At 46.5% G+C, this 25,710-nt stretch overlaps 1 protein-coding gene across 2 annotated transcripts in view; it reads right to left on the bottom strand.

Moving 5' to 3' along the window:
* LOC144692468 (phosducin-like) overlaps positions 1 to 19,749 on the bottom strand; it is a 44,222-nt gene extending 24,473 nt beyond the window's left edge. Inside the window, exon 1 of one of the 2 annotated variants that reach the window (XM_078561370.1) lies at positions 19,630 to 19,749. The gene's annotated coding sequence lies outside the window, so the exon portion shown is untranslated. The remainder of the gene's footprint in view (positions 1 to 19,629) is intronic. The other variant, XM_078561371.1, reaches the window with a different exon arrangement.
* Between the last annotated feature and the right edge of the window lie 5,961 nt (positions 19,750 to 25,710).

Below are 25,710 nucleotides of genomic sequence, written 5' to 3' on the forward strand. Positions count from 1 at the left end.
AACAACATAAGTTCAGGAATGAAGTGCAGAAACGTCCCAGATTTGCACGAAGTGTGGTAGCAGGCCGGAAAAAGGAAGTTTTACCCCCCGGCTGCAGTGGCAGCTTTTCACGCTATATTGCCCCTTCCTGGCGTGTGATAAATGATGCATTCCTGGGAAACATGCTGGGTCACTCGTGGGACAGTCTCTGAGTTGCCTGCCCCACTGTCACCTCAGGCCTTCAGTAAACCGGGCACTGTATTGAAAAGTCGCCCCTGTACAGAGCTAGCACCCTTCAAGGGATAGGAAGCCCCTGGGAGGAAACATGCTGCCCCCAAATTTAGCGATGCCTCCCTCAAGTGCCTACAGACACAGTGAGGTCTGCCATGAAGTCCTCTATCCCCGCTGTGGGTGAGGATCAGCAAGCAAAGTCACCAATACAGCATGGGAGGTGGTGGCAGTGGTGGTCAGTGCCCTGCATAAGAGGACAGCCACCCAGCGCAGGAAGAGGATGAATGGTCTCATCTGTTCCACCAGGGTAAGTCACTCTTCTTATCACTGCCAACTCACACACACACAAACCCATCACACATCTACAGGGATCTCACACCTCAAGGGACAACATCACTAACTGCTCACACACACACCCTCACATCTCCATCAGACTCATATCCTCTGGAGCTCACGTCCTCATCCTGGCCATGGCTCCGCTCACCACACAAACATTCCACACAGTGCCATGTGCCCTGCTCACACTCTGTCTGTTTTCATGCAGGTGAAGCTGGTTGACAACAGCAAGGAGAGGTCCCAGACCAGGGGGTGGCGTGGCCCACATTAGACCCCTCACTCAGTTTGAGGAGTGTGCCCTTGCGCTGACTGATTAGGGCATGGACTGTGCCTGTGGCAATGGTGAGGTCGGAGGCAAACACCCATATGACCCTCTCTCACCACATCAACCCTCTCTCAATGCAACTCAGTGCTCTCTCTCCTGCTTTTGAATCTGCTGCCCATGCACCTCTAGCCAAGAAGACACCTCCTCCATTGAAGAGCTGGAAATAAGCAGCCCGGAAGTCCTATCACAGCGCTTACCCACACCCTGCACCAGCGCAGAGACACACACCTTGGTGGGACCTGGATATAGAGCAGGGTGGTCACCGCACGGACATGTGACCACAGCAGGAAGAGGCAGGTTCAGCCGAGCTCCCCAGCACTCAGAAGACTGCTGGGGAAGAGGCATCTGTGGGGTCTGAGTCAGATGACTAACCCCTGGACTCGGCCTTCCAACTCATCCTGGAGAGTCATCAGAAGGTGGGGGAACATCACGCAGAGCTGTTGGAAGCCCTCAACAGAGTGGCACATGAGTTGGAGGAGTGCATCCACCTGCTCTCTGATGAAGTGGTGCCCATATGTGCGAACATTGAGGTCTCCAAGGGGAGGATGCAGAAATGCACGTAGACCTGCACTCCACAGCAGTAATCAAGGGCGAGTTCCTGCAGTGGCAACGTGAGAGGGAAACAAAGCACCTCGACATCCCTCCAGGTGCTCCTTCCCCTCAATGAGCCAGGCTGGGGCCCTCGGGCACCCAAGGGGAGGAGGAGCAGCAGCTGGACACCCCTGGGTCATCCATTCAGGAGCCTCAGAATCTATCCTCTCCCTCTGAGTCCCCTGTGACTCTCTCAACCTCATCCTCTGTCACTGCAGAGGGATCAGCTGGCCCACAGGAGGACAGCCAAAGCAAGCAGGGGCCCTCAGGGCTTCAGCTCCCCAGAGGACCTATGCCGAAGTCATCAGAGATAACAGGGCAACTATTGCACAGGCTGTCTCCACCCCTGCTGCGGATGTCAGGGCAGCGCCTGGAAGAAATGGTAGGCTTAGAAAAGTTAAGAACTTCTGATCACAACTGGTTGCATGAGTGAACACATTTTATCACCTTATAATCCAAAAATATATTCACTTTCACTGAGTAATGTGTAATGGCATCTTTCAACTTCATTTACAAGCTTGTGAGTCCTCCCCCTGCATCCCCCGCCCACCAAATGCACGCAGCCGGACCACAAGTGATTCTGGAGGGAGAAGTGTGTGTGTGACAGGGTCTTTCTGAGCCTCATGCAAGCACTCTCCCATGCACGGGGAGTCTTCCTCCATCACACACATCTCAATGTCCCAGGCATTTTCAATGTTGCCTGCTGGGGTTCTCTTTCAGTTGTCCATCTGAGCTGACCTACATCTCCATCCACCCATTGATCACACCCCCATGAAGCACCTGTGCCTGCCCAACATGAGGCTCCGCTTACTTTCGATTTGAGAAAAATGGTAGTCGTCACATTTCTGCTCAGCTTCCCCATCCTTTCCCCTCCCCCGGTCACGCATGTCCTTTCCCCCATCACTGTCAACACCCCTGGCATCACCTCTCACCTCCCCACCATCACCTACCAACCACAACCTTTTTCTTTTCAGGATGTCCAGGTGAACGTGCACATTCCCTATGTTCCTGAGAATCCCACCCCCATCGACACAGACCTTCCCAACTTCCTCCTTCCCACCCCCTGGGTCTCTGTCTGCCTCCAAGACCACATCAACCACCCTTGCCGTCCTTTCTACTGCTACCATTGGACCCTCACCCTCCCACCCTTCTGGCTCACTCTGCCCCCCTTCATACTCTCCATTCCCTTCTACCACGCCCACCCTCAGTTCACTCCCCTGGAGGCAGTCATTGACTCTGCGGAACCCTCCCTTGCATGTTCACCTGGACATCCCCCCTTACTCCCTCCTCCACTCTTACTCCTTCCTCCCCTCGGACTCCTTCCGCCCGTCCAGACTTCTTCCCCCCTCCCAAACTCCTTCCTCTCCTCAGATTCCTTCTCCCCTCCAAACTCCTTCTCCCTTCTGAACTTCCACCCTGCTTACACCTACCTCCCCAGGTATCGCGTTCTCCCCTGATACACCCTCCTCCCCGCATATTCCCACCCCCTTCCAACCTTACCCCCCAACACCTTTGTTCCCCCCCAACCTCACCTCCTGACATCTTTGCTCCCCCCCCCCAACCTCAACCCTCGACACCTTCATTCCCCCCTCCCAACCTCATCCTGCCCCCGGTACACCTTCCTCTCCCACTCACAGCTGGACGTTCCTCTCCCCCACCCTCACCGATCATCTCTAGCAGCCCATGTCTGAGACCCTGAAGTCCAGAAGCAGATTCCAGACATCAGTGGAGACCTCCCATCTTCCGTGAGCTGCTTCACAGCAGAGCCATGACCATGAGAATTGACCCATGATCATGAGAATCCACCCAGCACGCAATGCACATGTTCCTCCAGGGTCCGGTAGCTGTAGGGCTCCAGCATGCTCTGCTTCTGGATGTCCACCATCTGAGCAAGGCCCTAATGGTAAGTCCCGACTTCTGCTTCACGTCACACTTGTCAAGACATGTTCTGGGCTGGTGTGTTTTCCTGCTGACGTGGGTGGTAGATTTTATGTGGGGAGATGATGAGATGAATATTCATTGAAATTAGGTTCCCGATGTTGGATGGCAGGAAAGGCGCCTGGCTTTGACGAGTGGAGTGGACGATCGCAAACTGACTTCATGATGGCGTAAAACCGATTTTTGGTCGGCTCGCCATGTTGTCTGCTCACTCCCACCATGACTCCCGATGCCAATGGGGGCAGGAAATTCCGGCTGAAAGACCTGGTTCAGTGTGGATACATGTTTTTTGAGTTTTCTTTCACTATATATTTTAGAAAATCTATTAATAATCAACACTATTCAGAAAAGTTAAGATAACTTTGACTGATAGCAAGTATTTTAAGACCAGTAAGAATAATAGTGAATGGGGGAGATAGACAGAGAACAGGAAAGAGGGAGAGGTAAAAAGGCAAGAGAGAAGAAGAGAGAGAGCAGGAGGAAGAGATTCAAAACAAGACTGACAAAACAGAGTTCAGAAGGAAAATGGTGAAGAGAGAAAACAAAAGTGAGAAAAGCAGTAAAAGAAGAGAAAGAAAAATGAAAAAGAAGAGGACAAGGGGAGTCACAAAATACAAGAAGAGGCACCAAATAAAATCCTGAGCTAACAAAGAGAAGTCAAATTGGAGTAAAAGGAGAGTCAAAGAGAGGGAGTAAGGACAAAGGGAAATGAGTAAGAGAAAGGAAACAGACACACAGGTCCAAAGTAGATGCACAGAGAGACAGGTGTCACTGGAGCCTAATGTCATATCAAAAAGTGCTGGAATTACTGAGCAGGTCAGGAAGCATCATTGGGGAGAGAGATGGAGCTAATGGGAGTTTTATGCCCTCATGGCTGTTTGGAGGAGAGGATGACATTAATAAGATGGGAGTGTGACGTACAAGCACTCTGCCGCCTTTCCTCCTCCGCCAAAATTAAGTTCAGGGTGGAAAGGCCTGTGGTCGCGATTCAAGTTCTTGTGGTCCCTCATTCAAAGGCACACAATGTCTTATACAGGGATCTGGCATCAGGAAGTGGGGGTGGGCAGCTGAGAGCTATCCCCCTGTCAGTGCTGCTGACCCCTTTCCACCTCCCCCGTCACTCAGCCCACAAAACCCGTCTGCCTGTGATATCTTTGCAGAATGGAAAAGAGACTGTGCAGCACATGAAGTTCAAAAGTACCCAACTGAAAACTAGTATATTCTGGTTTGACTATATATATATATATAAAATATATTATACATCATGTGCTTGTGCATGTGTACATACATATATATATATATATATATATATATACACACACACACATGGCCACAAGAGGGCGTTATTACACTCCTCCCTCCTTAATGAAAATATTACACAAAAGCTAAAATTCCATACAACTTATGTACATATCTTGTTTTTGTATTTGCAAATCCAACTTAACTACTGGTTTCCTATTCCTAAGAGGACACCTCCTTTGTTGATCCAAACTTCCAGAACTTGGGGAAGGACCTTGACTCACCTTGGTCTGACTCAGAGGAGACGTTTTCTCCAACAAAGACTGATTTTCCCCTTGACATTCAGTTGAACTTTCCACTTCATCACACATGTCTGTCTGACCCTGACTTGGATTTGGACTCGTTTCAAGCACAACTGGTGTTGGAGTAACTATTGGATAACTATATAACTACTCATATCCCAACTATCTAACTCATCAGGCTGATTTGATTCTTCCCACTTCTTTCCTGCCAGACGTCACCGCGCGTCATTTTACACGTCGGCCAGCGGCCCCACCCCTGCTCACCGATGGGAAAATTCTACCAGTGCCACCTGCTGTGACTGGCAACTCATTTATGTGTGAAAGAAAGATACGTCTTCCCTATTGGCTCTACCTCTCAGGGGAATGGTAACCTAGATATCACATCGGCATTACAAGGATCTTCTGATCGTCCGTATTTAATGCCGTATTGATAAGCAGATAAAATCAAAGCCCATCTCTGCATTCAGGCTGCAGCTAATTTGGCTACTGGAGATTTTGGATTCAAAATAGCCGTCAGTGGCTTACAATCAGTTTTGATCGCAAAACCCATGACCATACAAGTGGTTTTGAAACCTTTTTACTCCAAAAATCAAAGACAATGTTTCACCTTCTATCTGAGCATCATTTCACTCACTGGCGCAGAGGGTAATTGAGGCTGATGCAATTGGTCTCTCCTCACCAATATTCAACACATGAGCAATCACAGCACATTGTAATGCACAAGCATTCTACCATCTACCAATTTACTTTTATACAACTGGAATGGTTTGTCACACCTTTGTCCAATTTCAACCTTCCTTGAAAGTTCGTTCAATGGTTGCAATGAGGTTGCCAAATTTGGTATGAATTGAATTTGGTATGAATTTAGTATGAAATTTGGTCAAAGGTTATCAGGGGGTAGGCGGAACATGGGTTTGAGGCCAAAATCAGATCAGCCATGATCATAATGAATGGCGGAGCAGGCTCAAAAGGCCAAATGGCCTACTCCTGCTCCTAATTCATATGTTCATATGTAATTTACTGTAGTAATTCACTAAGCCTAAAAAAGATCTGAGCTCAGAGATATTCTGAGGGGGCGGCACATTTCTTATTGCCTGAACCTTACTCTTGGTAGGATGTAACCCACCTGTGTCTACCCTGTGACCCAAATACTACACAGAATTTTGAAACATTTCACATTTGTTTTCCTTCACCTGAACGCCATGCTTTTTTAAACATGGAGCATCTTATGCAGCCTGTCATCATGGTTCTGCCAGTTGGAGCTGAAATAAGTATGTCAGCCAAATAGCACACCGCTCCCTGAATTCCTTGCAAAATTTGGTTCATCACTCCTGGGAAAATTCCGAGGGTTGAAGAAACACAAATGGCAGCCTATGAAACTGAAGAAGACCCATGGATGTAACAATAAGCAAATATGACTTAGACTCATCATTTAACTCAAGTTGCAGATAAGCATTTGTCAGATCTAACTTTGAAAATATCTGCCTTCCTGACAACATTGTGAACAGACCCCCCACGTTTGGCAAAGTGTTGAGACATCCACAATCTCATCTCATTGTCAGACTGTGATTTTTTTGCAGGACAGAAAAGAGACTGTATGCAGTACATGGACTTCAAAAGTACCTGACTAAAAACTAGTTTATTCCGGTTTGACAGTATATACGTAATTACACAAATGGCCACAAGAAGGTGCTATTACACCACCACAACTTACCTCTGGTCTGGGTAGCTCCTTGATCCTGGCCTTCAGTGGCCAGTTGTTCCCACAGCAGCCACTGCCTTGCTGGTGATGCTGGTGGGAGAGCAAAGGAGCTGCAGACGTCTGATTAGCTGGCAGCTCTCGAAAGTGGGATTTCCACCCCCATGCTTCTTGATCCCAGAGGAGGCCGGCCAGGGCCACTTAAGTACCTGAGAGGCACTTAATACTGATGGGCCTTCCAAGTGGAGACATCGTAGGTCTCACACTGGCAGTTGAGACCCCTGAGGTTTCAGGTTGATCAGCTTGCATTAAAACTGGGAAAAGTTAGAGACATAGGGTGGGATTTTCTGCCCTGCCCACTGCCAGGATTGTCCTTAACTGCTAGGGCTGGAAAATCCCAACCATAATAGGTTTTGAGCAAGAGATGGGTGGGACAAGGACAAATCTGTGATAGGGTGACAGACAGGAGAGATGGAATGAGTATTTCCAGCATTTTCTGTTTTTATTTCAGATTTCTAGCATCTGCAGTATTCTATTTTTCGATTTATGTCAGAGCAAGTTGTTTTGCATGACAACACAAAGAATAAATTGGATAATCTGCTAATCTATTAATACCCAATTAACCTACATACACTGTCTGACAGTGGCGTACGTCAACAAATGTAAGACAGTTTACAGCATTCAATCTTCTCTGATCAGACAGGCACATTTCAAATCCTTATACAATTGAAGATGTCCTCTCCTCACTTAACACAAATCCCTGGACACATACTGCATGTAGTCAAGTGTAAATTATCTCGCTCCTATTTCACACTCACTCTCTCTCCTGTTTTCACACACACCTACTTTCTCTCCTTTTTTTTCCCTCTCTCTCCTACTTCTCTCTTGTGCTTTCTCTCTCCTTGGTACGAATGTGCATATGTAAAACTAGAAAGTTCAGTCAACATTTGGAGGTTTTAAACAAACCTCAAATGCCACATTCTGGTAGGTTGTCTGCATTTTATCATGGGTTTCTTCTATCTTTTGTCACTCTTTCTAAAGAAGAACACTCCAGCTAAATAGAAACTGCTCAAGAATATTTAATTGTTGCTGATAGTCCCACTTTCATTTTAACTGTGTTCCTTGGCAATATGATTGAAAATTTATTGGAGCATATGAACGCTGAAGATGCTACAACAAAATGAGTCAGATAAGTCAGCATCTGTGAAGTGGCAAGATCGCTTATGATGTGGTGAATGTGTTCCCTCCATGAAATACTATGCATCATAATCTGCCTTTTTCCTTTTCAGATGCTGACAGACTCACTGTGTATTCATAGCTATTTCTTATTTTTTCCCCCAGGAACATGACATGCTCTGGCTGGAGGAAAGCCAAACATGACTGACAATTTAGTTCCCCTGGAGCTTGTAAATATATTCGCCCAGGTCTAACAGCCATAGACAACTTGCAAAACTCATAACAAGGGAACTGATGAGGCGGGATTGTCCCAGGTTTGCACTAAGTGTGGTAGCGGGCAGGGAAACCGATGTTTTACCTGCTGGCCACAATGGCGGCTTCTCATGCCGTATCGTCCCAAACCTGCCGCTTAATTATGCATTCCCGGGAAACACGCAGTTTCAATGGTGGGCCGGCTATCATTTGCCCACCACACCATCATCTGGTCGCTTCATCACACCAGGCGCCATATTTAAAGTGCAGCCGCATGCACACCTCTCAGTGCTTCCAGCCCAGGACTGCTGAACAGAAGCCAGGATGGCCCCGAAAGGCAAAAAGACTGCCGATTTAGTGACGTGTCCCTCAAATGCCTTTTGGATGCAGTGGCGGCCCGCCATAACGTCCTCTACCCCCTGCTCTGGCCGCAGAAGGGACAGCGGCATTACCAATCAAGCATGAGAGGTGGTGGTCAGCGCTAATGCCCTGCAGAAGAGGACAGCCATCCAGAGCCACTACAGGATAAATGGTCTCATGTGTTCTGCTAGGGTAACTCACACTTCTCATCACTCTCAATTCACAAACCCATCACACATCCACAGGAATCTCACACCTCAAGGGACAACATCACTAACTCTCACACACACCCTCACATCTCCATCAGGCTCATATCCTCTCGCGGTTGTGGCCTCATCCCATCTCATCTCACCACACAAACATTCCAGGCAGTGCCATGCCTCTTGCTCACAATCTCTCCATCTGTTTTCATGAAGAAGCTGGCTCACATCAGCAGGGAGAGGTCCCAGACCAGGGTTGGAGTGGCCCACATTAGGCCCCTCACTCACTTTGAGGAACATGATCGCGCTGACTGATGAGGATATAGACCATGCCTGTGGCGACAGTGAGGCCAGGAGCGAACACCCACGTGAGGACACTGCATCACATCATCCCTCTCTCAACGTAACTATCAGTGCGCTCTCTCCTGCTTTTGACTCTGCTGCCATGCATTAATCTACTTTGGTTCACAGGGAGCTCTGCTAAGCGACTGACACCCTCAGCCAGCCAGTCCCTCAGCTCCATCCACGTCCTCAGCTCCAGCAAAGAGGACTCCTCCTCCATTAAAGTGCTGGAAATAAGCAGCCTGGAAGATCCATCACAGCACTTACCCACACCCTCCACCAGCGGAGAGAGACACACCTCGGTGGGACCTAGATCTAGGGCAGGCTCGGGTTCACAATCTCTGGTAGTCACCACATGGACATGCGACCAAAGCAGGAGGAGGCAAGTTTAGCCTAGCCCCCCGCACTCAGAGGGCTGCTAGGGAAGATGCATCTGTGAGGCCCGAGTCAGATGACGAGCCTCTGGATTCAGCCCTCCGACTCATCCTGGAGAGTCAGCAGAAGGCGTGAGAACATTACGCAGGCCTGTTGGAAGCCCTCAACAGAGTGTTTCGTGAGTCAGAGGAGTGCATCCGCCTGCTCTCTGATGAAGTGGTGCCCACATCTGCACATATGGAGGCCTCCATGGGGAGGATGGTGGACGCCATGCAGACGCTGGTCCAGCAGGACACGGAGATGTGTGCAGACCTGCACTCTATCGCAGGAGCCATGGGTGAGTTCCTGCAGTGGCAACATGAGAGGGAAACGGGACACCTCGACATCCCTCCAGGTGCTCCTTCCCCTCAAAAAGTCAGTCTGGGGCCCTCGTTAACCCAAAGGGAGGAGGAGCAGCAGCTGGACACCCCTGGGTCATCCACTGAGGAATCTCAGAGGCTGTCCTCTCCCTCCAAGTCCCCTTTGCCTGTGAGCCCCTCAACCTCGTCCTCTGTCACTGCAGAGGGAGCAGCTGGCCCACGTGTGATTCTGGAGGGAAAAGTGTGTGTGTGGCAGGACCTTTCTGAGCTTCATGCAGCACCTGATCTCACCCAGCACGGCTCACGTTTCTCTTTCAATTTAGGCAGCATGGTCCTGATTCAGTTTCTTCATTCGTTCCCCCATCTTTTCCCTTCCCCCAGTCACCCATTTCTTTCCCCCATCACTGTTGACCCCCCTGGCATCACCTTCCACCTCCCCTCCGTGACCTACCAGCCACAACCCTTTTCCTTCGGGGATGTCCAGGTGAACATGCACATTCCCTTCCTTCCCGAAAATCCCACCCCCATCCACGTTAACCTACCCGACCTCCTCCTTCCCACCCCCAGGGGCCGTGTCTGCCTCCGAGTCCCCACCAACCACCTTCTCCGTCCCTTCTACCGATACTATCAAACTCTCACCATCCCACCCTATCATCTCACTCTGCCCTCAGTCATACTCACCATTCCCTCGTTCCACACACCCACCCTCAGTTCACTTCCCAGGAGGCAGTCATGGACCCAACAGACCCCTCCCTTGCACATTCACCTGGACATCCCCCCCCTCTGGACCACTTCCCCCCTGGAACCCCTTCCGCACCCCAGACTACCAGCACCCCCACCCCTCCACCCCAGACTCCCCCCCCCACCCCACACTTAGCCCTTCCCCCTTTCTGACTCCTTCAGACACCCATACTTCTTCTGCCACCCTTAGTCCATCCCCCCCTTGACCCTTTCCTACAGCCTTACTTCTTCCTCCAGCCTTACTCCTTCCCCCTTTCCAACTTCTTCCTCCACCCTTACTTCTCCGTCCACCCTTCCTTCCTTCTCCCCTCGCCTCTCCGCACTCTTTGCTCTCCCTGGACCTCCTCCCCTCTCCATACTCAGTCCCCCCTCCGAACTCCTTCCCCCCTCCGAACTCCGTCCCTTACCTTCCAACCCCCGCCTTATACCTGCCTCCCCAGTTGCCGTCTTCTCCCCATTACTCCATCCGATCCCATACTCCATCCCCGCCAACTCCCTCCCCGACATGTTCGTTCACCCCCTCCCAACCTCACCCCCTCAACACCTTCACACCATCCCTCACCTCCCTCCCGACACCTTCTTTCCCCCACCCTCCTAACCTCACCCCCCCCAACACCTTCATTCCCCCCCACAAATGTTACCCCTCCCGACACCTTTGTTCCCCCCACTCCCAACCTCACCCCATCCTGACCCCTCTTCCTCCCCCAGCCGATCCTAGACCTTCCTCTCCCGCTCCCCAGTATATCTTCCTCTCCCAAGCACAGCTGGACCTTCCTCTCCACCCCCTCAACCATCATCTGTTGTGAGCAGACCCTGAACGGCGACTTTCCATCCCTGTGAGCTGCTTCGCTGCAGAGCCATGTCCTTCAGAATCCACCCAGCATGACATGGGCATTCCTCCAGTGTGTCGTTGCTGTTGGCCTCCAGCATTTTCAGCTCCTTGGGTGTCCGCGATGTGAGTAAGGCCCTGGCGGTAAGTTCCGACTTCTGCACGTCACACTTGTTAAGACGTGGTTCTGCACTGGTGTGTTTTCCCGCCGATGTGGATGGACAATCCAGTGGGGGTGGGGGAATGATTCCAGTGGGTTGGCCTTATAATGATATGCGGATGTATTACAATGAGGTTCCCGACGGTGAGACTTACGGCCCACCATCGACGGGCTGAACGGACAATCGAAAAACTGGTTTCACAATGTTGTGAACCCAATATCTGGCCTTCTTGCCATATTATCCGCTCACGCCACCGAGCATGCCCGACTCCAGCGGGCACAGAAAATTCTGACCATAGTCATAGTCAGAATTAGTATCATATTGGTTTGTATATTTTATTGCACTCGCTTTTACTTGATTTATCATAAAGCAATTAATTTGAACATTTTTAATGATGCATTTAATTTGTGGTTTTGAGAGGCACAACATTAGTGAAGAGATTTGAAGAGAGCAAGTTTGTAGCAGGGACTGAAGACAATGACAATAAACCTGTTGAGCCAAATATATGTGTGGGACGATGTTCCATTTGACTACAAGTGTATCCCTCATTTACTTCAGAAGGAGCACGACTGAGAACATAATGGAAAGTGGCAGCTCCTTTTAAAGTGCAGAGAGATTAACTATTTTATGATTTTTCTTTACGATAACAACATTTAAAAATAAAGCCACTGTTCACAAAATAATAGGAATGACTTGTTGTCCATGTCTGTGCTATCTTCAGACTCTTACCCGCAGGGATGCAATGTAACTTCTCACAATCCGTAAGTAACTTGTCTTACTGATCCTTTTCAGTTAAGTGTTCAGCAAGCCTCTGCCAAGTAACACTGCAGTGAACAAATGCAAGAAAGAGCCCACATGATTCATAAGTGCCACAATTAAGTTCTCAACCAAACTAAATAAAGCCAATCCTATTGCTAACATTTTACTTTGCCTGGCTGGTGAACCCATTTTTATTAACCCAGAGCATTAATATCTCAGTTTGAGAGAGTGTGACATTTGAGAGTCTTCTTAAATTGACCTGTATTTTCACTTCATTGAAAAACATGTAAGCATTGCAACTTTAAAAATCATTCAGTGATACAAAATTCTCTTAAAATAATAAATCAAAATACTAAGATTAATCTGGACTTTAATACCATGTTGCACATTGTGGGAACACAATGAAGAGTGAAGCACTTAAGTAACACAGTAGATTGTCCAAATGGCTTTAAGCCCAACTCTCTGATTTGAGAAAGTTTTTCTGTTTCATGATGAACCAATGTTGTAGTGGAGGAAAATTTAAAGTCTGGTTTAACAGTGCTTCAATTATTTAAAGCATATTTTCAAAACACAGTGCTGCAATTACCTTAATAACCATCTTGTAAGATCATTGCCTTAATTTTTTTCTATTTTATAATCATGCTGCTTTACAAAACAGCAAATATATCCCCTTAAATTGCTGATGTAAGTGTAGAGATTCCTGTTTCCATCAGCAGATGATATCTAGTTCTCGGATTTGTTAGGAAGGACCAGAGCCCGAGTGACACACCCATTCAATTCTGTTTATCTTGGCTCTGCTTTGAAAGCTGATAATGACACAAGGTCAAACTTGTACAAACAAGCCTGATTTTGTTTTATTCTGTTCCCTACTATGTGTAGATTTAATATCATTGGTAAGGCAGCAAAAAATCTGTTTCACTTGTCCTGAGTTAACATTGTGGCATTTCAGTACCTGTTAACCACGTTGAGGTTTAAACCCCCCTCACAGTCAAAATGCCAGATGTTTACGAATGAGAGAAAACATTTAGTTCTGTTGCTGGGTGTGTGTTTGTGTGTGGAACCAGGTCAATGTTCTTGAGTCTTAGTTTAATGGAGTGAGATAGAGACTGTGCACAGTAAACTTGTCAAATCTGACAATGGGTAGAATGACAGAAGTTAATTGTGGGCTGTGGGGGGGGCGGAGGGTGTGTGTGGGGGGGCGGAAGGGGTGGGGGCAGCAGATGTTCAAGAAAGAATTTAATGTGATACAGAACCAGCTTCTACCCCTAAGGGAAAAAAGCTCTGCTTTCCACAACAAAGAAACACAGCCATGGGCAGCTAAAGAGGTAATGAAACAACCTAAAACTCAAAGCGAAAGCAGATAGAAGTGCAAAGAAAAAGCCAGATCCTGGTGAATGAGAGAAATTCAAAGAGCAGCATGTTGGGTAACAAAACAGATAGTAAGAGCAACAAAAAGTGAATATGAAAAAAAAAACTTGCAAAGGACATGTAAAGCAACACTTTTTTAAATATAATTATATAAGGAAAAAGAGGGTTGCCAGGAGCAACATGGGTCCCATGAAAACTGATAACGGTGACATTGTCAATGTAAACATGGAAATGATGTACATGTTGAATAATTACTTTGCATCAGTATTTACAGTGGAGGAAGAGGATAGCATGTTGGATATCCCAAGGAAACTAATATTGAACTAGAGATGGTGTCTTGCCAAAATTAAAGTAAATAACAGTAATGAACAAAATAATGACACAGTAGAGTGACAAATCCCCCGGACCAGATAGTTTCCAACCCAGGCTTTTGAGGGAAGTAGGCGTGAACAGAGATATAATAAGAGGAATAAATGTGACTTATTCAGGTTGGCAAGCTGTAACTAGTGGAGTGCCACAAGGATCAGTGGTGGGGCCTCAACCATTTACAATCTATATCAATGACTTGGATGAAGGGACTGAATGTATGGTAGCTAATTTTGCCAATGACATCAAGATAGGTAGGAAAATTAGTTGTCACGAGGAGGTAGAGTTTGCAATGGAATACAGACAGGTTAAGTGAGCGGACAAAAAATTTGGCAGATGGAGTATAATGCGAACTTGTCCACTTTGGCAGGAAGAAAAGAAAAGCAGTATATCATTTAAATGGAAAGACATTGCAAAACTTGGTGGTACATAAGGATCTGGGTGTCCTGGAACATGAATCACAAAAAGTTAGTATGCAGGTACAGTAAGTGTTTAGGAAGGCAAACGGAATGTTGGTGTTTATTGCAAGGAGAATGGAATATAGAAGTAAAGAAGTTTTACTGTAGCTGGGGAACCCTGGTGAGATCACTTCTGGATTACTGTGTACAGTTTTGGTCTCCTTATTGGGAAAAAAAGATATAATTGCGTTATAAGCAGTTCAGAGAAGGTTCACTCAACTCATTCCTGGGATGAAGGGCTTATCTTATGTGTTAGACCTAAACCCATTGGAGTTTAGAAGAATTGAAACAAATAAGATCCTGAGGGGACTTGATAGGGTAGATACTGAGAGAATATTTCCACTTGTGGGGGAATCTAGAGCCATAGAACACAATTTAAGAAGAAGAATTCTCCCTTTTAAGATGAGGAGAATTCTTTTCCACCTGAGGGTTGTTGGCATGTGGAATTCTCTTACCCAGAAAGCAGTGGAGGCTGGGTCATTGAATTTATTCAAGGCAGAGTTAGACCGATTTTTGTTAGATAAGGGAGCCAAGGGGGGGCAGACAGAAAAGTGGAGTTGAGACCACAACCAGATCAGCCATGATCTTATTGAATGGCAGGGCAGGCTCAAAGGGCTGAATGGCCTATTTCTGAGCCTAAGTCATATGTTCCTATGTTCAGATGCTCTAACCATAATCTTTCAAAGTTCTCTTGATTTGTAAATTGTTAGATTGGAAAACTGTGCATGCTGCTTCACTATTTAAGAAAGGTAAGAGAGGGAAATCAGAGAATTATAGACCGGTTAGCCTAACATCTGTTTTTGAGAAATTGCTGGAATCTATAATTAAGGGCGGACAGGTCGGGCAGGTCCGAGATTGGCCAGGGAACGAACCACCGTCCGTGATTGGCCCCTACCGCGAATTCACGCTGGCTGGTCAATTAACAACCAGCCAGCGTGAGGTGCGCGCTGAAAAGCTCAGCGCTGCTGATGTGGGGGCTGGAGGAGGGTGAACGCTGAAGTCAGACAAGCACTCACAGAAAGCTCCCAGAAAGCAGAGAGCTGCCTCAGAGAGCTGAAGACCTGAACAAACTAAAGTAAAGGTCACAGAAACCGGAAAAAAGTGTCCAAGCCTCATAATCAGTCACCTGAAAATGTAGGTAATGAAAATGCTGTCCACAGAAATTTATTTTAATTTTAATTTATCACAGAAATCTCATCCCGCCTGTGGGTGAAGTTTCCTGAAAAATGCAAAGGCTGCCGGGCAGATTCGCCCACCCACCAACCGTAAGGTTGGACGGGCAGCAAAAAATCTCTGTTAATTGCACAATTAATGGGCTTAATTGCCCTCTTAATTGTCAGCGGGCATGCTTCTGAGCTTAGCACACACCAGCCAACCGAAATATCACACAAGTGTGCGATGATGTCGGGACACTTGCCCGATGTCATCATATGCTATTTCATGCTCGAGCGGGTCGGGCACGCGCCTGCCTGCTCAGCCAAAAATCCTGCCCTAAGAGCAAGGTGACTGAACACCTTCAAAGTTTTCAGTTGATTAAAGAGAGCCAGCAATTTTTTTAATTCATTCATGGGTGTGGGCATCACTGGCTAGGATAGCATTTATTGCCCATCCTTAAGTGCCCTTGAGAAGGTGGTGGTGAGCTGCCTTCTTGAACCACTGCAGTCCACGTGGTGTAGGCACAGCCACAGTGCTGTTAGGGAGGGAGTTCCAGGATTTTGACCCAGCGACAGTGAAGGAATGGTGATATATTTCCAAGGCAGGATGGTGAGTGACTTGGAGGGGAACTTCCAGGTGGTGGTGTTCCCATGTGTCTACTGCCCTTGACCTTCTAGATGGTAGCGGCCGCGGGTTTGGAAGGTGCTATCTAAGGAGCCATGGACTATGGGTTTGTAAAAGGTAGGAATTCCTGATGAACCATTGGCAAATATATGGAGTTAGGTTGCAAATCAGCCATGATCTCATTGAATGGTGGGACAGACTTAAGGGGCTAAATGGCCTACTCCTGTTCTTATGTTCCAATGTTTAAGTGCCAAAACAGCACAATGCAGGTGAGTGCCAAATGCACACCTGGACCCTTCCAATGCTGGTCTATAGTTATGTGTAAGAATAGCCCAAGCTATTCTCGTTCCAGTTTTTCCTCCATTCAGCTGAAGGGTTGCCTGAATTCTGTTAATGGCCCCTCTGAAAACCTGACCTGGCTCATTATGTGTGGAATGACTGACTGCTCCGGTGTCATTCAATCCTTGGCTTGGCTCATTGGAATCATAATGTTCTGAATGCTATTTTACAGGGTATCAGACTTCTTCTATGCCATTTCCATGGGCAAAATTTCCAAAACCTACCTGACCTATTTTGATCTTTGGGTGAGTTAGAATGTGTAACCACTGGTTGAGTGATATTTTTCAGTGTAGCATAGAAATATGGCAACTCTGAGTTTGGAGATCCCAGCACCTGGCTGGGTTTGGGGGTCTTCCATAGGTTTGGGACTATAGTCTAGTTGACTCCCATAAGCCAGTGAAGAGGAATTTGATTTTGGATCAATGAGTGCCAAAATATCACAGTGTTAAGATCTGAAGAATGCAACAGCCTTGGATTATCTCAGTGATGGCTAGATCTTCACTTGATTGGGACAAAAATTAGCATAAAACCTTTTACAATTATATATTTAATTAACTGGAAATTAGTGGAAAATGAGGATATTTTGCTTCTCTTTCCCCAGACTTAATTCAGAAATTTGAAGAACCAACAACTTCTCCATGGAATTCATTTGATCAATGATCAAGATTTTAAATTTTAAAATATACACAATCAACCCCAGAATTATTAATACTTTTAAAATTGCTGCTTGGCAAAGAGGAAGGATGAAATTGTGAAGCAAGCAGTTGAGGGTTAACAAATACATGTTTTTCGATCCCCTTGGGCTGTTGACATTGGCATGTGCTGATTCCTATTAAACTCTACATTAAACAACTAATGTTGTTGAACTTTTAGTAGAACAGAGTGTCCTGTAGTGGTAAACTGTGAAGAATAGTTAACAAACTATAAAGAAAGAACTTGTTTTTATATAGTACTTGTAATGTCCTTGTGATGTTCCAAAATATTTCACAGACAATTAAACTGTTGTAATGTCAGGAATAGCAGCAGTCAATATGAGCACACCAAGCTCCAATAAACAACAATGAGATAAATGACCATATCATTTGTTTTTAGTAATGTTGGTTGAGAGAGAAGCTCAGACACCAAGAGAACTCTCTCCTCTTCTTTGAATAGCTCTATAGAATATTTTACGTCCACCTGAGAGGGCAGGCAAAGCCTAGATTTAGCATTTCATGCGAAAGTGGGCACCTCCAACAGTGCAGCACACCTTCAGTAACCCACTGAAATGTCAACTTAGATGATATGCTCAAGCTTCAGGAGTGGGGTTTGAACCCATGACATTCTGACTCAGAGGTGAGAATGCTGAGTCAAGGATGATACTAGTTACAAAACGACTGTAAAATTGTTAGTGTGTGATGGAGATCAAACAGAACAGCTCTTTGTTCTTTCAGCATGATGCCATCACACACCTAAATGACTCAAAAAAGCATAGGGGAGAATCTTCAGCGTGGCGAGCTGGGGTGGGGCCCGCTTGCAAAAGTGTAAAATGACGTGGGGTGACATCGGGACGCATGCAAGGCGTCACCCCACGTCATTTTACGCCTTGATGAGCGGGCCCTGCTCCTGCTCGCCAAGCCGAGGATTCTCACCATAATGTCAATTGAAATTCTTTTTTCTGTTTTAACTTGTGTTGCATGTTTAGATTAGAGATTCATAAAAATGGCCAACACAGCCCACAGCTGATGTAAAAAAAAAGTGGGATTTATTTCATTGTAAAAACCCTGGGCTTTACCACTTTTTGTTTATTTTAACAACACCAGTTTCAAATACAGCAAATATCCTGTGGAGTAAAAAAGCTCCACAAAGGAGTTTAGCTGCTTCCCTATGAATTCCAGCTGAGTGAGTAACTGCTGTGTGATTTCTTTTATTTTCCCCAGCTGAAGTGACTGCATTTTCTGCAAAGCTCATTGGCAAGACTTTAGTAGGCAGCAGCAGGCATTATTAAAAATATTGACAAGTCTCTTCTAAACTTATGGAAAGCAGTTAGCAATGCAGCAAAGGGAAGATGGTTTCAATGCATTTCCCATTGCTTTACCATCAATTTAAACACCCATTGCCATTGTGCAAACAGAAAACATCCTCATACACTTCAACTGCCATAATATTTCATCTAGATTTCCAAATCATATTTTCATTTGTGAGCTGAATTATCACCAAATCTACCTTGCAATGTGTTGCAAACCTTTACCAGTTGCAGAATGTTTGTGCCAATTAAGTTTACATAAATTCTGTTTTGAACAGAAGTGCTTGAAGTATCGTTTAGGCCTATGATGTCCATTATGAAATTTGAGGCAGAAGTTGTCAATTTGTTTTATCGGACGTTATATAAGAGCTAAGAATTGAATTGTTCCTCTGGTAATATAACATGCATTGCTGTTTAAAAAAATGCCACATCCTGCAATGAAGGAAAAATTATCTCTTAAGATTTGTAATATTAGATTTAAGGAAGTACATTAAGGAATGGTGATCTGAAATTATTTTGAGCTCCCACAATTATGTTCATTAACAAAAGGCCAATGTCACATATGAATACTGTATTCCCAATCCCTTGGTAAAAGGGATTGTAGAATTATGGAGGAGACCTCACAGCCTCAGTAAATAATAACAGTAACAAACCACACTACCTTTAGAAAGTTACACAGATTTTGACACTAGTGACTATGATTTGCAGCCAACCATGAATAAATATGCAAAATTAGAGGAATTCTAAAAACACAGTAAGTGACTGTGGCGCTAATCAGTGTTGTACTAGGCTTTTAAACTTAAAACTGATCAATAATTCACGCTATAGTCAACACTAAATTCATTTAAATTTTTACTGGGTTAGATAATTAACCATATCTACTTCTTTTACAGCTCAGTGTTTAACATATGGTATGGATGCAAAATATAATGAGAACGGGGGGATATGACTTATTTCCCACTTGCAGCAGTGGCCAGATCACCATTAGTTTGGCTCACAGCAATAAGACTTACTCTGATGTGAGAAATTAAACTCTATTCTCCTTATAGACTGCAGAGACAGCAGCTTAAAATACTGAGTACAGAATGCAGACGAACTGTGTGGCGAAATGAAAGAGACCTACCTGCTCTATACAGCTTCAATGTTCCAACTAATGATCTAGGTAATGTCCTTGAACGTGGCAGACAATAATTCATGCACAGGATAGCTGCTCAGGCTGGACTGCCCTGAGGTTTGAATTTCCAGATCAGGGTGATGTGTCCAGAAATAACTGAAGAGTAAGAGGATTGAGCTGAAAGAATTAAGAATCTTTTCTCATTAGTGTGCTCCAATCAGATGCAGTGCCACAGTTAGTTGCCCGAGTCTCAGGTTTGGGATGTAAGGAACAGAATCTAAATGAATTGATGCTGGTGGAATATATCAAGTAAATTAATTCAACCTTTTGGGGATATTGGAAAAAATGGAATACTTATGAATTAACTAGATCACAAGATTTGAAAGAAGATGGCTGTTTAGTGCATTTAAAAAAAATTCATACAAACATACGAATTAGGAGCAGGAGTAGGCCATTCAGCCCCTCAAGGCTGGATCTGATTGTACCCTCCCACCTACTCCCAACCATATATTTGTACCAGAAGTTATACTGTCTATTAGCTCTTCTGTAACATCATCCAATTTTGTCCCTGTCTCAGCTCATCTGCTGCTGAAACTCACGTTCATGCCTTTGTTACCACTATTGACTATAAACTATTCCGATGCACTCCTGGCTGGTCTCCCACATTCTACCCTCCTTAAACTTGAGGTCATGCTAGGCATTGCTGTCTGTTTCCTAACTGGCACCAAACCCCATTCACCGCTCGTCTTTCATCTTGCTCACCATTGGCTCCCAGTCAAGCAACAGCTTGAGTTTTAAATTTTCACCCCTATTTTCAAATGCTTCCATGGCCTCTCCCCTCCCTACCTCTGTAATCCTCTATAACCCCACAACCCTCTAGGATATCCATGGTCAGCTAATTCCGTCCTCTTGCACATTCCTGATTTTAGATGCTCCATCATTGGTGACCATCCTTTCAACCACCTAGGCCAGGACCCTGCAACCTTAATGACAAAAAGAGTCATTAAATAAATTTAATAAAAAATGCAATATCTTAAGAGCTTCGATGCTATTACTCAAGCACCAATAATAACAAAAAACAAGACAGAGGCTGGAATATCCCCCCCGAGGCCCCCACCCACATTGGCGTCGGGTGTTATGGCGGGTGTGAGCAGACAATATGGTGAGAAGGCCAAAAATTGGTTTTACGCCGTCGTGAAACCAATTTGCAATCATCCGCTATCCCCATCAATGGCAGGCACCTTTCCCGCTGTCCAACATCGGGAACCTAATTTCAGTGCATTTACATCTCATCATCTTGCCTGCTCGCTGAAATCATCCCCCCCCAGTCAAATTTACCACCCACGTCAGGGAGGTTACGGGGAGAAAGCGGGAGAATGGGGTTGAGAAACTTATCCGCCATGATTGAATGGCCTAATTTCTGCTCCTATGTCTTATGGTCTTATGGAAAACATGCTGGTGCAGAACATGTATTGTCAAGTGTGATGTGCAGAAGTTGGGACTCACCGTCGGGGCCTTGCTCGCATCGTGGACGTCTGAGGAGCGAAAGCGTGTTGTGATGAGGACATAAGGAATCTGCAAGGGGATATGGACAGTTTGAGTGAGTGGGCAAAAACTTGGCAGATGGAGCTTAATGTAGGAAATTGTGAGGTCATGCACTTTGGTAGGAAAAATCAAAAGGCAGACTTCTATTTAAATGGAGAGAGACTCCAAAAGAGTGCAGCACAGAGGGATCTGGGTATTCTTGTGTATGAAACACAAAAGTTAGCATACAGGTGCAGCAAGTAATTAAGAAGGCAAATGGAATTTTGGCCTGTTAGGGGGATGGAGTTTAAAAATAGGGAAGTCTTGTTACAACTGTACAGGGTGTTGGTGAGGCCGCACCTGGAGTACTGTGTACAGTTTTCGTCCTCATATTTAAGAAAGGATATACTGGCATTGGAGGTAGTTCAAAAGAGATTCACTAGGTTGATCCCTGGGATGAAGGGGTTGACTTATCAAGGACGGCTAAACAGGTTAGGTCTTTATTCATTAGAGTTTAGAAGAATGAAGGGTGATCTTATTGAAATGTACAAGATTCTGAGGGGGCTTGACAGGGTAGATGTTGAGAAGATGTTTCCACTAGCGGGGGAATCTCGAACTAGGGGACATAGTTACACAATAAGGGGGCACTCATTAAAAGTGAGATGTGAAGGAATTTCTTCTCTCAGAGGGTAGTGAATGTCTGGAATTCTCTACCCCAGAGAGTTGTGGAGGCTAGATCACTGAAAGTATTTAAAGAAGAGGCAGATAGATTTTTGAAATATCGGGGAGCTGAGGGCTATGAAGAGCTGGCACAAAAGAGGAGTTGAGGCCTGGGGCAGATCAGCCATGATCTTATTGAATGGCTGGCAGGATTGAGGGGCCGAATGGCCTACTCCTGCTCCCATTTCTTATGTTCTTATGACAGATGCTGGGGCTCTACAGCTACCAGACCCTGGAGGAACACATGCATTGCATGCTGGTTGGATTCTCATGGACATGGCTTCACTGTGAAGCAGCTCACAGAAGGTGGGAAGTCTCTGTTGGTGCCTGGGGTCTGTTTCAGAACACCACAGCCTTGGCCATGGGTTGCTACGGATGATCGTCGGGTGGGGTGGAGAGGAAGATCCAGTTGTGAGTGGGAGAGGAAAGTGTACCTGGCAGTGGGGGAGGGGTAGGGATGTAGGAGAGCAAGGTCTAAGTTTGACTAGGAGGGGAAAGCATACTGGAGTGGGGTGAGGTTGGGAAGGGGGAACAAAGGTGTTGGGGGGTGTGAGGTTGGGAGCAGGGGAATGAGGGTGTCAGGAAGGGGGTGAGGTGGGGGGAGGGAGTACGGGGAGGACGGTGTAACAGGGGAGAATGTGGCAACTGGGGAGGTAAGTGTAAGGGGGGAGGAAGGTTGAAGGGAAGGAGTTTGGGGAGGATGGAGTTTGGAGGGGGGAACAGTCCAGGGGAAGGAGACAGTAAGGATGGAGGAGGGAGTAAGGATGGAGGAAGGAGTAAGTGGGGTGGGGTGATGTCCAGGTGAACGTGCAAGGGAGGGGCCTGTGGAGTCAATGACTGCCTCCTGGGGACTGAACTGTAGATGAGGGTGGAAGGAGGGAATGATGAGTATGAGGGGGGGCAGCATGAGCCAGAAGGGTGGGAGAGTGAGGGTGCATCGGTAGTGGTAGAAGGGACGGCGAGGGTAGTTGGTGGGGACTTGGAGGCAGACATGCACCCTGGGGGTGGGAAGGAGGAGGCTGGGGAGGTTAATGTGAATGGGGGTGGGATTCTCAGGAAGGTAGGGAATATACACGTTGACCTGGGCATCTTGGGAAAAGAAGGGTTTGGGTTGGTAGGTGACAGTGGGGAGGTGGAAGGTGATGCCAGGGGGGTCAGCAGTGATGGGGGAAAGACATGGGTGATTGGGGAAGGAGAAAGGATGAGGGAGCTGAGAAGAATCCTTACTGCGACCATGGTTTTGAAATCAAAAGTGAGCGGAGCCTTGTGTTGGACAGGCACAGGTGCTGCATGGGACTGCGATCAGTGGGTGGATGGAGATTCAGGTCAGCTCAAATGGACAACTGAACAAGAACCCTGGCAGGCAGCATTGAAAATGCTCGGGACATTGAGATGAGTGTGATGGAGAAATGCTCTGCGTGCGTGGGAGAATGCTTGCCCTGTCCCACACACGCTTCTCCCTCCAGAATCACTCGAGGTCTGGCTACACGTAGCTGAACTGTTAGTGGGGGTGGGGGGATGTAGGGGGAGAACTCGTGAAGCATATCAATGAAGCTGGAAGACACACATTATTCAGTGGAAGTGAATATATTTTCGGATTATAAAGTGACAAAATGTGTTCACCCATGCAACCAGTTGTGATCAGAATTTCTTAACTCTTCTAGGCCTACCACTTCTTCTAGGTGCAGCCCTGACATCCGCAGCAGGGGTGGAGACAGCCTGTGCAATGGTTGGCCCTGTTGCCACTGATGACTTCGGCATGGGTCCTCTGGGGAGCTGGCGCCTGAGGTCCCGACTTGCTTTGGTTGTCCTCCTGTGGGCCAGCTGCTCCCTCTGAAGTAACAGAGGACGAGGGTGAGGGGCTCACAGCCAAAGGGGACTCGGAGAGAGTGGACAGCCTCTGAGATTCCTGAGTGGATGACCCAGGGGTGCCTAGCTGTCACTCCTCCTCCCTTAGGGTGCCTGAGGACACCGGCCTGACTCCTTGAGGGGGAGGAGCACCTGGAGGGACATCGAGGTGCCCCCTTTCCCTCTCATCATTCAGCTGCAGAAACACACCCATGGATACCGTGATGGAGTGCATATTTGCACTCATCTCCACATTCTGCTGGACCAGGGTCTCCATGGCATCTGCCATCCTCCCCATGGAGACCTCCATACACACACATGTGGGCACCACTTCAGAGCAGGGCCCCACTCCCTGACTCGTGTGTCACTCTGTTGGGGGCTTCCAACAGCTTCGCGTGATGTTCCCCTGCCTCCTGCTGACTCTCCACGATGAGCTGGAAGGCTGAATACAGAGGCTTGTCATCTGACTTGAGCCTCACAGATGCCTCTTCGCCACCACCCTTTGAGTTTCGGGGAGCTTGGCTGAACCTGCCTCCTCCTGCTGCGGACACGTGTCTGTGCGGTGACCACCAGATTGTGAACCCAAGCCTGCTCCGGATCTAGGTTCCACCAAGGTGTGTGTCTCTGCGCTGGTGCAGGGTGTGGGTAAGTGCTGTGATGGGTCTTCTTGGGAAGTCCCTTGGGAAGTTTTATTTGTAAAGGGTGCTATATGGTGTGTTGAACACACCAAGCTGTTTTTGGTAGATTCAGTGCAATTAGCTACACAAATAATGGCGCAGATCTTCTAGGTCTCCAGACCGTCGGAGACTGGATGTCTGACTTAACTTGTGTGCTGGGAGCCTGCAGTAGTCCTGACACACTAATCTCCTTGGGAGTTGCTTGGGAAATTTGAACTTCTGATGGGATATTCCCCTCCTCCCAGGGACCCTTAGTGAATGTGTCTGACTCTGGTGTTAAAGCTGCAGACTTTGGATGGCTCCAATTTACTTACCTGAATAAAAGGAAAGTTACCCAGGAAATGTTAGACAGAAAAATCCTAGTCACCCATTCACTAACATTCACGCTGGACATTTAAACTTACCTTACGGCAGAGTACTGTAAAAAGGGGATGTGTCTTGTCTTCCTCCCGACTCTCCAGCGCTTAGGAAAGTTCTCCATGGGACTGTACGCTCCACAATTCTGAAGAAGCTGGGCTTGGAAGACCCGGCCAGAAATGCTGAGCAGAGTCGGGATGCAGAAAAGTATGAGTGAAGCGGCAATCCAAGAATGATTGCTGCTTTGTTGAAGATCCCGGCCAATGATTTTCTATCAATGTCAAATTTTTGGAAGAATGGTTAGTGTAATAAAAATGTACAGTCAAAGAAAAATGTGACATTTAGTGAAATATTCTGCTGCTTGAAGATGATCTACATGGCAATGTAAACAATGTAGAACAGAATTCCCCAAACCAATAGTTATCTGTGTTATTTACTGGTACAAGTCGGAGGTGACACTTTCATTGGGGCCCTTTTTAAAATTCGACCAGCCAAAGAACAATAAGATCAGCTTTAACTTGCTTCTTGTAGGTTCCATTTGTCCTTTGTTAAATTTGTTACTTGGAAAGTAAGCATAGATAATCTCATTGAGGGAAATGGCTTTCAGACTTACCAGTGCCAATGGTGTAAGTGACCTAAAGCTGAAACACGCTAAGCTGGTGTTGATATTAATATCTTATTCAAATCCCTTACAGTGTCAGAATCAATAAATCCTGCTAGCCAGTTTTCACAATCCTCCCGACCCCCCTTCCTCCTCCAGAAAGATTGACAATATACAAAAAGTGTTTAAGCTAAACATAATTCTTTGTAATTGCCCATTTTCCCCCCTTAAGTGGGATCCAGAAGGTGACATTGTTTCACTTGGTTTTGGCAAAGGGGGTCAGCTGATGTGATTCTGGAATAGCCTCCCCTGTGTAGTTTGTTGTATCATGTTGACAAGCTGTCAGATGGCATACTGATGAAC

Source organism: Cetorhinus maximus, chromosome 17 (assembly GCF_964194155.1).
Source record: "Cetorhinus maximus chromosome 17, sCetMax3.hap1.1, whole genome shotgun sequence".
Lineage (NCBI taxonomy): Eukaryota > Metazoa > Chordata > Chondrichthyes > Lamniformes > Cetorhinidae > Cetorhinus > Cetorhinus maximus.